The sequence below is a fragment of the Chlorocebus sabaeus genome, chromosome 9, assembly GCF_047675955.1.
Source record: "Chlorocebus sabaeus isolate Y175 chromosome 9, mChlSab1.0.hap1, whole genome shotgun sequence".
Lineage (NCBI taxonomy): Eukaryota > Metazoa > Chordata > Mammalia > Primates > Cercopithecidae > Chlorocebus > Chlorocebus sabaeus.
Window position 1 is genome coordinate 97,367,811 of NC_132912.1, and position 16,328 is coordinate 97,384,138.

Genomic DNA, 16,328 nt, shown 5'->3' on the forward strand with positions numbered 1-16,328 from the left:
TAGGGATATGTAAATATATATGTTATGTATATATAGTTATACATATATACATATATACACATAACATGTATGTTACATGTTTCAATCTATCTCTTCCTTGTGCTTGGCAAAGTTACACATAGTAGAAACCTATAAATGCTGCTGAATAAATTATTAGATTTATCCTTTTTTAGCTCTATAAGGCTTTTCCTGTTTTGATTAATAATATTGCTTCCCTCAAAACTCTGTTTTAGAGAATGTTAAAAAGCTCTTCTGTGTCTCAGCAACTATTAAGAGTTCATTGGCTGTTTCCTGATCAATAGGGTACAGGTAAAATGTGACCCATTGAGTGGCTGCTTGGTTCTCACTACTTACGTAAGTCACTGGCTGATTGTTTCTTCCATTGACATTTAGGTGTGCCACAAACATGATATCTGAAAGATGTTTAAATACCTAAGAACTATATGTGATTTTCACACTTTATAAGCATTAAAAAATTTAAAAGGTAAAATATTTAGGAGTTATGATTCTTGTTACATAAAAGCCGATGGCTAGACAGAAGACACATGCATGTGTGCGCGCCCACACAGGATGATGATAAGCAATGTGCTGTCATATTTAAATGAGTCATCACAGAAGATTGTGATTAGGTTAGGCTGATTAGATTAACAGATGTGATTAGATTAGGCTGATTATAATCTGGAAAGGATTCATCAAAGAAATCACCCAAGGCAATGTTAACTTTGAGAGACAGAGGGACACAGAAAATCCAGGGAATGATGGGCCAGGGACCGAGAAGAATAGAGCAGATACAGAGGTTGACTGGATCCACATGAATGGGCATGGAAGGTGTGTCAAACAGTAGGTGTAATTAACAGAGGCAACTGTTTGAATCTGAGTTCTGGATGACAGTTTTGAATCTGACAAAATAGCAGAGTAGGGGCATGAGTATCAGTAAAGGCATGATAAAAATGTTTACATTCTGAGGTATTGGGGGTTGGAACTTCACCATGTGAATTTTGGAAAGCAGAATTCAGCCCATAACAAACTTTACAAAAATAGAATAATTCAGTCTGTATGTCCTTGTGTCTGACTTTTTACATCAGCATTTTGTCTTTAGAATTCTTCTAAGTTGTTTCATGTATCTCAAATTTATTAATTTTCATTCCTATACAGTATTTCATTGTATGAGCATATAAAAATTTCTTTATATTACTGTTGATAAACATGTAGGTTATTTCTAGTTTTTGACTGTTGGGAACAATGATGCTAGAAAAATAATTACACATTTACCCTGGTACACATGCACATACATACATATATGCACTTTGAATTTTAATATAATCAAATTTGCCCTTCTTTCCCTTTATGGTTAATGCTTTTTGCAGCTTATGTAAAAAAATTCTTCCCTTTCTTAAAATAATTCAGATTTTCTTCTCTGTTATTAAAAACTTTATAATTTGGCCTTTTATATTTGGCCTATAATACGTCTGAAGGTGATTTTTGTGTATGGTAGCATGTAGTAGTCCATTTCATTTTTTTTTTTTTTTTTGAGATGGAGTCTCACTCTGTCACCCAGGCTGGAGTGCAGTGGCATAATCTCAGCTCACTGCAACCTCCACCTCCTGGGTTCAAGCAGTTCTCCTGCCTCAGCCTCTTGAGTAGTTGGGGTTATAGAGGCCTGCCTAATTTTTGTATTTGTAGTAGAGACAGGGTTTCACCATATAAGCCAGGATGGTGTCAGACTTCTGACCTTGTGATCTGCCCACCTCGACCCCCAAAGTGCTCAGATTACAGGTGTGAGCTGCCACACCCAGCCCATTTCCTTTTTTCATAATGATACATATTTAATAATTTTACCTGCACTATTCATTGAAAAGACTATGCTGCCATTTTCATAAATCAAGAATCCACATATTCTGTTCTGTCACTGTGGCTATCACCTATTACTTAGTTTCATAACAAGTCTTGATTTCTGGTAGAGTAAAACTTTATTTCTTCTTTTCCTCTTCCTTTTTCTCCTCCTTCTCCTATTACTTGTCTTTGCATTTTCAAATACATTTTGGAGTCAGCTTGTCAAATTGTATTACAAAAAGGAAAAAAGTTAGACATGGTGGCTCATGCCTGTACTTCCAGCAATTTGGAATGTCAAGGTGGGAAGATGGCTTGAGAGCAGGAGTTTGAGACCAGTCTGGGCAACATAGTGAGACCCCTGTCTCTACAGAAAAGTTAAAAAATTAGCCAGGCATGATTGTGTGTTCCTGTAATCCCAGCTACTTGGGAGGCTGAAGTGGGAAGATCGCTTCAGTCCAGGAGGTCAAGGCCGCAATGAGCTGTGATCGCACTACTGCACTCCAGCCTGGGTGAAAGAGTGAGACCCTGTCTCAAAACCCAAACCAAAACAAAACAAAAAGGAAAAGAAAAAAAGCCTATTAGGGTTTTGATTGAAGTTGCACCAAATCTACTGGTAAGTTTGGAGAGAATTAACAATTTATAATAAGAATTGAGAATGTATATTATTGAGTCTTCCAATCAATGGACTTGGTATATCCCTTCATTTATTCATTTTCTCAAATGCCTCTCAATAAAGTGTTATAGTTTTTTGGAGAATTTTTGCATGTAATATCTTAGATTAATAGTTACATAATTTTTTGACATTATAAATGACAGTTTAAAAATTTCATTCTTGGCCAGGCTCATGCCTGTAATCTCATTTTGAGAAGCTGAGATAGGCAGATTGCTTAAGTCCAAGAGTTAGAGACCAGCCTGGGCAAAACCTCATCTCTACAAAAATTAACTGGGTACTGTAGCATGCGCCTGCAGTCCCAGCTACTCAGGAGGCTGAGGGAGAAACATGGTTTGATCCCAGGAAGTCAAGGCTGCAGTGAGCCATGATGGTGCCACTGTACTCAATCCTGGGAAACAGAGCAGACCCTGTCTCAAAAACAAAACAAAATAGGCTGGGTGCGGTGGCTCATGCCTGTAATCCCAGCACTTTGGGAGGCCGAGGCAGGTTGATCACTGTCACACGCGTCCGTGTGAAGAGACCACCAAACAGGCTTTGTGTGAGCAATAAAGCTTTTTAATCACCTGGGTGCAGGCGGGCTGAGTCCAAAAAGAGAGTCAGCCAAGGGAGATAAGGGTGGGGCTGTTTTATAGGATTTGGGTAGGTAAAGGAAAATTAGAGTCAAAGGAGTGTTGTTCTCTGGCGGGCAGGAGTGGGGGTCACAAGGTGCTCAGTGGGGGAGCTTTTTGAGCCAGGATAAGCCAGGAAAAGGAATTTCACAAGATAATATCATCGCTTAAGGCAAGGACCAGCCATTTTCACTTCTTTGTGGTGGAATGTCATTGGTTAAGGCAAGGCAGGGCATTTGCACTTCTTTTGTGATTTTCAGTCACAAAAGTGTGATTTTCTTTTGTGATTCTTCAGTTACTTCAGGCCATCTGGGCGTATATGTGCAAGTCACAGGGGATGCGATGGCTTGGCTTGGGCTCAGAGGCCTGACAATCACGAGGTCAGGAGTTTGAGACCAGCCTGGCCAAGATGGTGAAACCCTGTCTCTATTAAAAATACAAAAATTAGCCAGGTGTTGTGGTGGGTGCCTGTAATCCCAGCTACTCAGGAGACAGAGGCAGGAGAATCTCTTGAGGCGGAGGTTGCAGTGAGCTAAGATCGCGCCACCGCACTCTAGTATAGGCGACAGAGCAAGACTCCATCTCAAAAAAACAAAACAAAACAAAACATTTTTTTTTTTTGAGACGGAGTCTTGCTCTGTCGCCCAAGCTGGAGTGCAGTGGCCGGATCTCAGCTCACTGCAAGCTCCGCCTCCCGGGTTTACGCCATTCTCCTGCCTCAGCCTCCCTAGTAGCTGGGACTACAGGCACCAGCCACCTCGCCCGGCTAGCTTTTTGTATTTTTTAGTAGAGACGGGGTTTCACCATGTTAGCCAGGATGGTCTCGAACTCCTGACCTCGTGATCCGCCCGTCTCAGCCTCCCAAAGTGCTGGGATTACAGGCTTGAGCGACCGCGCCCGGCCAACACATTGTTTTCAACTTCATTTAAACCTACTCTTGGATCTCCTGTGTGGACTGCATGTCACAGAAGGCCACGGTGGCTAGGTTTTTCACGATAGGCATCTCCACAGTGCAGTGGCCTCAGTCCAGGAATGCCACTGGGGCCTGGGGGTTGCTGGGGTGCAAAGAGCCTATTCATGGTCTGAAAGTGGATAACTTTACCCTTCACAAATTCCGTTCAATCGCAGTCTCTTGACTTTGTGCTTATCCATAGGGCCATTATTTATTGAACTTTGCAACTCAGATTCAAAAGCTAAAGCAACCCTCTAAGAGCTTAGGGAAACTTGGCTGAACCTGCGTGCCTGATGGCACAATGAACCCAGTGTAAATCTGTCCACAGATGCTGTAGGTTGCATGATGGGTGGTCCGTCTTTTTAAGTAAGTACAGCTTCATTGGTTCAAAACCTGTTTCCTTGCAAGTCTGCTACCATTGCACAGTCAACGAACCTCCTTGAGAGTCCACTAGAGGGGCCAGGAACGCCATGACCCCAGGTCTTTAGCTCCCCGACTCTGCGATCACTGGGAGTAGAGGTGGCTCATACACAGTCCTGCCAGGTCCTTGCTGCTTCTCTAATCCTTGGTCGCAGGCTAGGGCCCCACCCCAATATCCCTTGTGGTCTTGTGTCTTCTCCTCTACCAGGCCCCACAGATACGAGGGGCACCAGTGACCTCGCTGGTGTGAGGCCCTGCTGGGTCAGACCCCCACTTTGGTCCAAGCTGGCCCACCCAGCACCTACTTTCTTTTTTATTGAGATAAAATTTAGCACAGGAAAATGTATTTTTTCATTGTAAGTTGACAATGTACAATTGTATAAATTTATGGGGTACAAATTGATATTATAGCTTATTAAAACAATGTAGAATAATTAAATGAAGCTGGTTAATATACCCATCATCTCAAATCCTTAGCATTTTTAATGATGAACACTTGAAATTTACTCTCTTAGCAATTTTGAAATGTACAATACTCTATTACGAACTATTCACTATGCTGTGCAATAGAACTCAAAAAATGAAAAAAAGATATTCCTCCCATCTGAGATTTTGTATCCTTTGACTATTATATCCCCCTTTCTCCCATCCCCCAGCCTCTGTAACCACCATTCTACTCTCTCTATGAGTTCAGTTGTTTTGGGTAGAACAGCAATTGCCTGCCCCCCTGCAATTGCAGCCGATGAGGCCCACCATCTTTCTCAGGATGCAGGCTGCTCCCGAGGTGACGTCGCGGATCTGCTCCATGCTCTGTACCCGAGTCGATTCCACATATGAGTGAGATCATTCAGTATTTATCTTTCTGTGCCTGACTTATTTCACTTAGCATGACATTCTCCAATTCTATCCATCTTGTCACAAATGACAGAATTCCCTTCTTTTTTGAAGGTTGAATAGTATTGCATTGCATTGTGTATATATACCAGACTAAAAAAAATCTAAGCCAGGCATGGTGGCCCAACCTGTAGTCCCAGCTACTTGGGAGGCTAAGGCTGAAGGATTGCTTGAGCCAGGCAGGTCAAGGCTGCAGTGAGCTATGATGGTGTCACTGCACTTCAGCCTGGGTGACAGAGCAAGACCCCGTCTCAAAAAAATCTATCTGTTCATGGACACTTACATTGATTCCATAACTTGGCTATTGTGAATAGTGCTAATAAAGAACATTGGGTGTAGTTGTCTCTTCGGCATATTGATTTCAGCTCTTTTGGAGAAATATCCAGAATTGGATACCCAGACTGCTGGATCATATGGTAATTCTGTTTTTAGTTTTTTGAGGAAGCTCTACGCTGTTTTCCATAATGGCTATACTAATTTACATTCCTACTAACAGTGTACAGGGTTTCTTTCCTCCATGTCCTCCCCAATACTTATTATCTCTTATTTTTTTTGATAAAAACTATTATGACAGATGTGAAGTGTTATTTCATTGTAATTTTATTTCCCTAATTAATTTGTTACATAGGTAAATGTGTGCCATGGTGATTTGCTGCACAGATCAACCCATCACCCTGTAGTTTAGTACCCACTAGCTATTCTTCCTGATGCTCTCCCTCCTACTTGCGCCCCCTCCCAATAGGCCTCAGTGTGTGTTGTTCCCCCACAATGTGTCCATGTGTTCTCATTGTTCAGCTCCCAGTTATAAGTGAGAAATGTGGTGTTTGGTTTTCTGTTCTTGCATTAGTTTGCTGAGGATAACGGCTTCCAGCTCCATCCATGTCCCTGCAAAGGATGTGATCTCATTCTTTTTATGGTTGCATAGTATTCCATCGTGTATATGTGCCACATTTTCTTTATCCAGCCTATCATTGATGGGCATGATAGGCATCTGAGTTGATTTCATATCTTTGCTATTGTGAATAGTGAGGCAATGAACACACATGTGCATGTATCTTCATAATAGAATGATTTATATTCCTTTGGGTAAATACTCAGTAATGGGATTGCTGGGTCAAACGGTATTTCTGGCACTAGGTCTTTGAGGAATCACCACACTGTCTTCCACAATGGTTGAACTAATTTACACTTCCACCAACAATATAAAAGCGTTCCTTTTCTCCACAATCTTGCCAGAAATTGTTGTTTCTTGACTTTTTAATAATCACCATTCTGACTGGAGTGAGATGGTGTCTCATTGTGGTTTTGATTTGTGTTTCTCTAATAATCAGGGATGCTGGACTTTTTCTTGTATGTTTGTTGGCCTCATGAATGTCTTCATTTGAGAAGTGTCTGTTCATGTCTTTTGCTGACTTTTTAATGGGGTTTTTGTTTTTTTTTTTCTTGTAATTTTGTTTAAGTTCCATGTGGGCTCTGGATATCAGACTTCTGTCAGATGGTGTGATGGTTAATCACAATCCAATCAAGTTGACACTCAGTATTCTGACACTCAGACACAATCCAATCTTGACTGTATTGAAGGATGCAAAATATTGATCCTAGGTGTGTCTATGGGGGTATTGCCAAAAGAGCTTAACATTTGAGTCAGTGGGCTGAGAAAGGCAGACCCACCCTTAATCTGGGTGGGCACCATCTAATAAGCTGTCAGTGAGGCCAGAATGTAAAGGAGGGGGAAAAAAAAAAAAGTGAAAAGGCTAGACTGACTTAGCCTCCCAGCCTACATCTTTCTCCTGCACTGGATGCTTACTGCCCTCAAACATTGGACTCCATCTTTTTCAGCTTTGGGACTTGGACTGGCTTCCTTGCTCCTCCATTTGCAGATGGCCTATTGTGGGACCTTATGATCATGTGAGTTAATAGTACTTAATAAACTCCATATATATACACACACACACACATATATACATATATATATACACACACATATATATATTAGTTCTGTCCCTCTAGAGAACCCTGACTGATACAGATTTTGGTACCAGGAGTGGTTCTAGATGAACAGAATATTAAGCATGGAGTTCTTTCATTAGTTTTGGGGTTTCTGGAATTGGCTGCTTAATATGATTTGACCCCAAAATGCTAAGGACTCTACTTCTAATAGTATGGAGAACACTGATAGTCCTTGGTGTGAACTGAGAGTTATACAAAATAGATGAATTTGACACTCCTGATTCACAGATTGTGAGATGCAAGGAGTTTAGGTTCTCTATACGTAATACCTTTGACTACATGTGGAGAACCAAGGAACATAATGAAGTTGGTTGGTTGCTACTAAGTTCACTGGACAAAGTGATGAAAGAAAATGATGAACTCAGGGATTCTAACTCCAAGCTTCAGAAGCAGATACTGAGCTTCAAATCTGCTAAGATTGCTCTGAGTGAGAATCTTGTCTCCTGTAGAGAAAGAGCTGAAATTGTGGAAAAACAGACACAAGCTCTTATCATACAAGTGGCTGACCTGCAATGAAAGGTGAATGCATAGCCTTGCCAGGAGTCTACTGTTAATGTGAGGGCATTGATTGGAAAAGAATGGGACCCTGCAACTTGGAATGGGGATGTGTGGGAGGACCCTGCTGAATCTGGGGACACTAAGCTTGTAAACTCTGATAAATCTTTTTTTGCCAGAAGAAACAGCTTCCCCATCCCTGGTAGTGGCAACATCCCCTCTGTGACCCATGCTGCCATCAACCTTTCCTCCTTTGTCTGAGTAGATAAACCCTGTGCTGTCTGAGGCAGTAGTGATGGCCTCCCTTGAGGCAAGATAATGTTGATTCTCCTCAGGAGCCACCCTCAACACTCCTGTTTGCTTCAGACCTGTAACTAGACTAAAGTTCTGGTGGGCCCCTAGAAGTGAGGTTCAGAGTGTGGCCCATGAGGAGGTGTGTTACAATAGAAAAGAACTGCTTGGCTTTTCTAATTTATATAAGCAGAAATCTGGAGAACAGTCATGGGAATGAATATTAAGGGTGTAGGATAATGGTGGAAGAAACAGAGTTGGATCAGGCTGAATTTATTGATTTGGGCCCACTAAGTAGAGATTCTGATTTTAATGTTGCAGCTCAGGGAGTTAAAAAAGGTTTTAATAGTTTATTTGCTTGGTTGGCTGAAATGTGGATTAAAAGAGGGCCCACTGTGAGCAAGCTGGACATGCCTGATCTTCCTTGGTTTAATGTAAAGGAAGGGATCCAAAGGCTTAGGGAGATTGGGATGGTGGAGTGGATTAGTTACTTTGGACCTACTCATCCCAGCTGGGAGGGTGCAGAAAATATACCCTTGACAAGTACTTTGCGAAATAGATTTGTGAGGGCAGCACCTGCATCTTTGAAGAGCCCTGTAATTGCTCTTCTCTGTATGTCAGATCTAACAGTGGGAATCACAGTTACTCAACTACAAAAGTTAAATACAATGGAAATAATTGGATCCCGAGGTGGCAGGGGCTAAGTGGTGGCACTCAAGCATCAAAGGCAAGGTGGGTGTAGTTACTGTAATGCACAGCAGAAGCAAAGCAGCAATCAGAATAATCTGACTCATGGAGTGTGCTGGCATTGGCTAATCATGGTGTTCCTAGATATGAAATTGATATAAGAAGCCTTCTCCATTCCTACTTAATTTATATAAGCAGAAAACTTCCAGGTCAAATGGACAAAAGACTAATTTGAATTATAAAACAGAGAATCATGGCCCCTCAATCAACTTCCAGACTTGAGCCAGTTTACAGACCCTTGAATGAAGGGAGGGCTAGGTCCTCTTGAGGAAGGACCCCACTTAACTATGAACAACTTATGCTGTTGATCTTTCTCTCATCCTTCCCCAAGGAGACTTCCAGCCTTTTACTAGGATAATTGTGCATTGGGGAAAGGGAAATGATCAGACATTTCAGGAACTACTAGACACTGGCTCTGAGTCGATGTTGATTCCAGGGGACCCAAAATGTCATTGTGGTCCTCCTGTTAAAGTAGGGGCTTATGGAGGTCAGGTAATTAGTGGAGTTTTAGCTCATGTCTGACTTACAGTGGGTCCCTGGACTCATCCCGTGGTCATTTTCCCAGTGCCAGAATGCATAATTGGCATATGCAGCCTGCAGAACGCCCACATTGGCTCCCTGACTGGTAGGTTGAGGGATATTATAGTAGGAAAGGCCAAATGGAAGCCTTTAGAGTTGACTCTACCTAGAAAAATAGTAAATAAAAACCAACATCACATCCCTAGAGGGATTGCAGAGATTAGCGATAACATCAAGGACTTGAAAGACCCAGGGGTGGTGATTCCTACCACATCCCAAATTCAACTCTCCTATCTGGCCTGTGCAGAAGACAGATGGATCTTAGAGAATGACAGTGGATTATCATAAGCTTAGCCAAGTGGTGACTCCAGTTGCAGCTCCTGTACCAGATGTGGTTTCATTGGTTGACCTAATTAACACATCCCCTGGTACCTGGTATGCAGCCATTGACTTGGCAAATGCTCCTTTCTCCCTTCCTGTTCATAAGGCCCAACAGAAGCAATTTGCCTTTAGCTGGCAAGGCCAGCAATATACCTTTACTGTTCTACCTCAGGGGTATATCAACTCTCTGGCTTTGTGCCATAATCTTATTAGAAGAGATCTTGATAGCTTTTTGCTTCCACAAGATATCACACAGGTCCATTACATTGATGACATTATGCTAATTGGATCCAGTGAGTAAGAAGTAGCAAACACACTGGACTTATTGGTAAGACATTTGTGTGCCAAAGGATGGGAAATAAATCTGATTAAAGTTCAGGTACCTTCTGCCTCAGTAAAATTTCAAGGGATCCAGTGATGTGGGGCCTGTTGAGATATTCCTTCTAAAGTGAAGGATAAGTTGCTGCATTTGGCCCCTCCTACAACCAAGAAAGAGACACAATGCCTAGTGGGCCTATTTGGATTTTGGAGGCAACACATTCCTCATTTGGGTGTGTTACTCCAGCCCATTTATTGAGTGACCTGAAAAGCTGCCAGTTTTGAGTGGTGTCCGGAACAGGAGAAGGCTCTGTAACAGGTCCAGGCTGCTGTGCAAGCTGCTCTGCCACTTGGGCCATATGACCCAGTAGATCCAATGGCGCTTGATGTGTCAATGGCAGATAGGATGCTGTTTGGAGCCTTTGGTAGGCTCCTATAAGTGAATAACAGCAAAGGCCTCTAGGATTTTGGAGCAAGGTCTTACCATCTTCTGTAGATAATTACTCTCCTTTTGAAAGACAACTCTTGGACTGTTACTGGGCTTTGGTGGAAACTGAACATTTGACTGTGGGTCACCAAGTCGCCATGAATGTGACCTGAACTGCCTATCATGAACTGCGTGCTTTCTGACCAATCTAGCCATAAAGTGGGTCATGCACAGCAGCATTCCATCATCAAATAAAAGTGGTATATATGTTACCGGGCTCAAGCAGTTCCTGAAGGCACAAGTAAGTTACATGAGGAAGTGGCTCAAAGGCCCATGGGTCTCCACTCCTGCCACCCCGCCTTCTCTTCTCCAGCCTGCACTGATGGCCTTATGGGGAGTTCTCTATGATCAGTTGACAGAGGAAGAGTAGACTAGGGCCTGGTTTACAGATGATTCTGCATGATATGCAGGCACCACCTGAAAGTGGACAGCTGCAGCACTGTAGCCCCTTTCTAGGACATCCCTGAAGGACAGTGGTGAAGGGAAATCTCCCCAGTGGGTAGAACTTTGAGCAGTGCACCTTGTTGTGCACCTTACTTGGAAGGAGAAATGGCCAGATGTGTGATTATGTACTGATTCACGGGCTATAGCCAATGGTTTGGCTAGATGGTCAGGGAGTTGGAAGAAGCATCATTGAAAAATTGGTGACAAAGAAGTTTGGGGAAGAGGTATGTGGATGGGTCTCTCTGAGTGGTGAAAGACTGTGAAGATATTTGTATTCCGTGTGAGCACTTACCATGTATCCCATGTGACCTCAGCAGAGGAGGAGTTTAATAATCAAGTGAAAAGGATGACCTGTTCTGTGGATACCACTCAGCCTTTTTCCCCAGCCACCCCTGTCATCAACCAATGGGCCCATAAACAGAGTGGCCATGGTGGCAGAGATGGGGATTAGCTGAGTGCCCAGTTTGCCAGCACCAGAGACCAGCACTGAGCCCTTGATATGGCACCACTCCTCGGGGTGATCAGCCAGCTACTTGGTGACAGGTTGATTATACTAGACCTCTTCCATCATGAAAAGGGCAGGGGTTTGGCAAATCCATATCTGGAATAAGGGCATCATGAAAAGGGCAGAGGATAGGTAAACTTATATCTGTAGTAAGTGTCTATTTCTCACTGTTTTATTAGAAACTAGGATTGCAACTCCTGCTTTTTTTCTGTGTTCCATTTGCTTGGTAATTTTCCCTCCATCCCTTCATTTTGAGCTTATGTGTGTCTTTGCACATGAGATGGGTCTCTTGAAGACAGCATATGGGTCTCTCGAAGACAGCATACCAATGGGGCTTGAATCTTTATCCAGCTTGTCCTTCTGTGTCTTTTAAGTGGGGGCATTTAGCCTATTTACATTTAGGATTAATATTGTTATGTGTGAATTTGATCGTGTCATCATGATAATTGGTTATTTTGCATACTTATGTGGTTGCTTCATAGTGTTACTGGTCTGTGTACTTCAGCATGTCTTTGTGGTGGCTGGTAACAGTTTTTCTCTTTCATATTTAGTGCTTCGTTCAGCAACTCTTGCAAAGCACTGCTTCGTTGTGACGTATTTCATCAGCATTTGCTTGTCTGAAAAGGATCTTATTTCTCCTTCCCTTATGAAGCTTAGTTTGGAAAGATATGAAATTCTGAGTTGGAAAGTCTTTAAGAATGTTGAATATTGGCCCCAATATCTTCTGACTTGTAAGGTTTCCACTGAGGTTTGCTTGTCTGATAGGCTTACCTTTGTAAGTGACCTGGCCTTTCTCTCTGGCTGCCCTTAATATTTTTTTTTCCATTGTCACCTTTGAGAACCTGATGATTATGTGTCTTGGGGTTGATCTTCTCCTGGAGTATGTTACTGGGGTTCTCTATATTTCCTGGATTTGAATGTTGGCCTATCTTGCTAGGTTGGGGAAGTTCTCCTGGATGATATCCTGAAGTATGTTTTCCAACTTGATTCCATTCTCCCTGTCTCTTTCAGGTACTCCAGTCAGTCATAGGGTCAGTCTTTTTACATAATCCCATATTTCTCAGAGGTTTTGTTTATTCCTTTTCATTTCTTTTTTTCTTTTCTGCCTGCCTTATTTCAGAATGGTAGTCTTCAAGCTCTGAGATTCTTTCCTTGGCTTGGTCTATTCTGCTATTGATACTTGGAATTGCATTGTCAAGTTCTCATGTTGTGTTTTTCAGTTCCATCAGGTCATTTATGTTCTCTCAACTGGTTATGCTGATTATCAGCTCCTGTAATGTTTTATCATGATTCTTAGCTTCTTTGCATTTGGTTAGAACATGCTCCTTTAACTGAGGGAAGTTCATTATTACCTACTTTCTGAAACCTATTTCTGTCAGTTCAGCCATCTCAGCCTCAGCCCAGTTCTGTGCCCTTGCTGGGGAGGTGTTGTTGTCACTTGGAGGAAAAGAGGCACTCTGTCTTTTTGAGTTTTCAACATTTTTGCATTGATTCTTTCTCCTTTTGTGGTCTTATCTATGTTCAGTCTTTGAGGTTGCTGATCTTTGAATGGGGTTTTTGTGGGGTCTTTTCTATTAATGTTGTTGTTGCTTTCTCTGTGTGTGTGTGTGTGTGTGTGTGTGTGTGTGTGTGTGTATGTTTTAACAGTTAGGCCCCTCTTCAGTGGGCCTGCTGCAGTTTTCTAGGTAGGGGCACACTCCAGACCCTAGTCACCTTGGACCCTCCTGCACCTGGGGGTACCACCGGGGAAGCCTGTGAAACAGCAAGGATGATAGCCTGTTCCTTCCTCTGGGAGCTCTGTCCCTGGGGGCACCAACCTGGTGCTGTCCAGAATGCTCCTGTAGGAGGTTTCTGGAGATCCCTGTTGGGAGGTCTCACACAGACATGAGAAATGGACTTGGGGACCCACTTAAAGAAGAAGTCTGGCTGCCCCTTGGCAGAGCAAGTGTGCTGTGCTGACCTCTGGCCTCTTCAGAGCCAGCAACCTGGAAAGACTAAGTCTGCTGAACTGCAGAGAGAGAAACTGCCCCTCCCCCCGGGGACTCTGTTTCAGGGAGACATCAGAGTTCTCTTTGTATAATCATGGCTGGAGTTGCTGAAATTCCTGCAGGAAGGCCCCACCCAGTGAAGAAGGATGGATCGAGATCCCACTTAAAGAAGCAGATTGCCCATAATCTGATACAGCAGCTGTGCTGCACTGTGGGGAATTTCTCCCAGCGCCCCCATACTGGCAGGCTAGAGTGGCCAACTGTAACCACAGATATGGCAGCCAGCTCTCCCCACTCCTCTAACTTCAGTCCATGTCAGGCCATCTCCAGCCTGCTGCCACTGGCTGGCTGGAATTCCAAGCCAGTGGGCCTTGATTTGTGAGATACCATGGGAGTGGGGCCCACAGAATTATGCCGCTTGGCTCCCTGGATTCAGCCCCTTCCTAGGGGCATGCATGGGATCTTCTGCTTTGTCAGAATTCCTGGGGCTGGAATATGCAAATCTCCTGGGGTTCTCTGCATGCTGAATGAATGAGTGGCTACTCTGCTGAGATGCCACACAGCTCTGTGCTGTGGACCCAAGGCCCTGGTGATGTGGGCTCATGAGGGGATCTCCTGCTCTGTTAGGTTGCAAAGATGTCTAGGAAAAGCATGTCTTCCTGGGCAGGGTTGCACAGTCACTTGCTGCTTCCCTTGGCTGGCAGTGGGGCTTCCCTGGCTCCATGCCACTCCTGGGTGGGCTGTTACCCCACCCTGCTTTCCTCACTTTCCATGGGTCTAGCCATCTGCCTAGTCAGTCTGTGTGAGAAACTGGATACCTCAGGTTTGTTTTTTTTCCCTCTCCCTTTCTCTCTTTCTCTCTTTCCCTCCCTCCCTCCCTCCCTCCCTCCCTCCCTCCCTCCCTTCCTTCCTTCCTTCCTTCCTTCCTTCCTTCCTTCCTTCCTTCCTTCCTTCCTTCCTTCCTTCCTTCCTTCCTTCCATCTTTCTTCCTCTTTTTGAGACAGTGACTTATTCTGTTGCATAGGCTGGAGTGCAGTGGTGTCATCACAGTTCACTGCAGCCATGAACTCCTGGGCTCAAGTGATCCTTCTGCCTCAGCCCCCTAAGTAGCTGGGACTATAGGTGCACCCCACTACACTTGGCTAATTTTTAAATTGTTTTTGTAGAGATGGGATTTTGCTATGTTGCCCAGGCTGGTCTCAAACTCTTGCATGTTTTCTTCTAGTAGTTTTAGAGTTTCTGGTCTTATGTTTAAGTATTTAATCCATGTTGAATTGAATTTTGTTTATTGTGTGATAAAAGGGTCCAGTTTTGTTTTTCTGCATGTGAAAATCTGGTTTTCCCAACACTATTTATTGAAGATACTTTCCTTTTCCTGAAAATGTACGTATCTTGTGTACAATTTGATGTTTCAGAAAGTTTCTGCACTCATGTAACAACCACTCAAATCAAGATAGAGAACATTATCATTCATTACCTCTGAAGGTTCTATTGTGTTCCCTCTAGGCAATTGCTGTCCCCAGTTGTCCTAAAGGAATACTTATCTGATTGCTATTACCATAAATTAAAATTTTTATTTCTTGAAATTTGTATATGTGAAATAATATAGTATGTATCCTAGGTATATGACCTTTTTTGCTAAGCAGTATATTTTTGAAATTAATCGGTGCTGTTGATGACATTTTCTTGTGCATATCGGCCATTCATATATCCTCTTTTGTGAAGCATCTGTTTCTTTTGTCCATTTTTAAATCGGATGGTTTGTCTCTTCACTATTGATTTACTAAGATTCTTGGCTGGGTGTGGTGGCTCACACCTGTAATCCCAAAACTTTGGGAGGCCAAGGTGGGCAGATCACAAGATCAGGAGTTCAATACCAGCCTGGCCAATATGGTGAAACCCTGTCTCTACTAAAATACAAAAAATTAGCTGGGCGTGGTGGCATGCACCTGCAGTCCCAGCTACTTGAGGGGCTGAGGCAGGGGAATCACTTGAACCTGGGAGGTAGAGGTTACAGTGAGCTGAGAACGTGCCTCTGCACTCCAGCCTGGCAACAGAGCAAGACACTGTCTCAAAAAAAAAAAAAAAGATTCTTTGTGTGTATTCTGGATATAAGTCCTTTGTTGGGTATATGTCTTGTGAATATTTTCTCCCAGCCTATTGCTTTTATTTTCATTTTTTAAATAGGATCTTTCAATGCAATAAACTTTTAAAGACATTTCTGCCTCAAAATTATGAAGATATATTCTTAGTTTTCTTCTAGGAAATGTATAAATTTAACATTCATGTCTAAACCTAATATTAATTTTGATATTTGGTATGAAGTAGATGTTAAGGTTCATTATTTTCCACAAATTTATCCATTTGTGCTATTAACTTTTTTTGAGAGAACTGACATATTCTCTATCAGTCAGGATTCTACCCGAGAAAAAGAACCAAGAACCAGTAGAAGATTATACATATCTCTTACTGAGAGATAGCGAGTGAGTGGGAGGCCAGTAGGGGAAAGAGAGAAAGAGACTGAGAGAGTGAGAGAGAGAAAGAGAAAGAGGGGGGGAGAGAGAGAGAGAGAGAGTGATTATTGCAAGAAATTGGCTTACATTATTGTGTAACCTGGCTAGGTAAGTCCAAAATTTGTAGGGCAGGCTCACAGACTGGAAACTTGAGGGCAGGAGCTGACACCACAGTCCACAGTAGAATTTCTTCCTCAGGCAAACCTCAGTTTTGTTCTTTAGGCCTTTCAACTAATTGGATAAAGTCCAA

General features: G+C 42.8%; 1 protein-coding gene across 3 annotated transcripts in view; it reads left to right on the plus strand.

The window, feature by feature from the left end:
• Positions 1-16,328, plus strand: part of CYP2C18 (cytochrome P450 family 2 subfamily C member 18) — a 76,173-nt gene that overhangs the window by 8,654 nt on the left and 51,191 nt on the right. For all 3 annotated transcript variants that reach the window (XR_005244182.2, XM_007963633.3, XM_038009286.2), the window contains exon 2: positions 7,220-7,288. The gene's annotated coding sequence lies outside the window, so the exon portion shown is untranslated. The remainder of the gene's footprint in view (positions 1-7,219; positions 7,289-16,328) is intronic.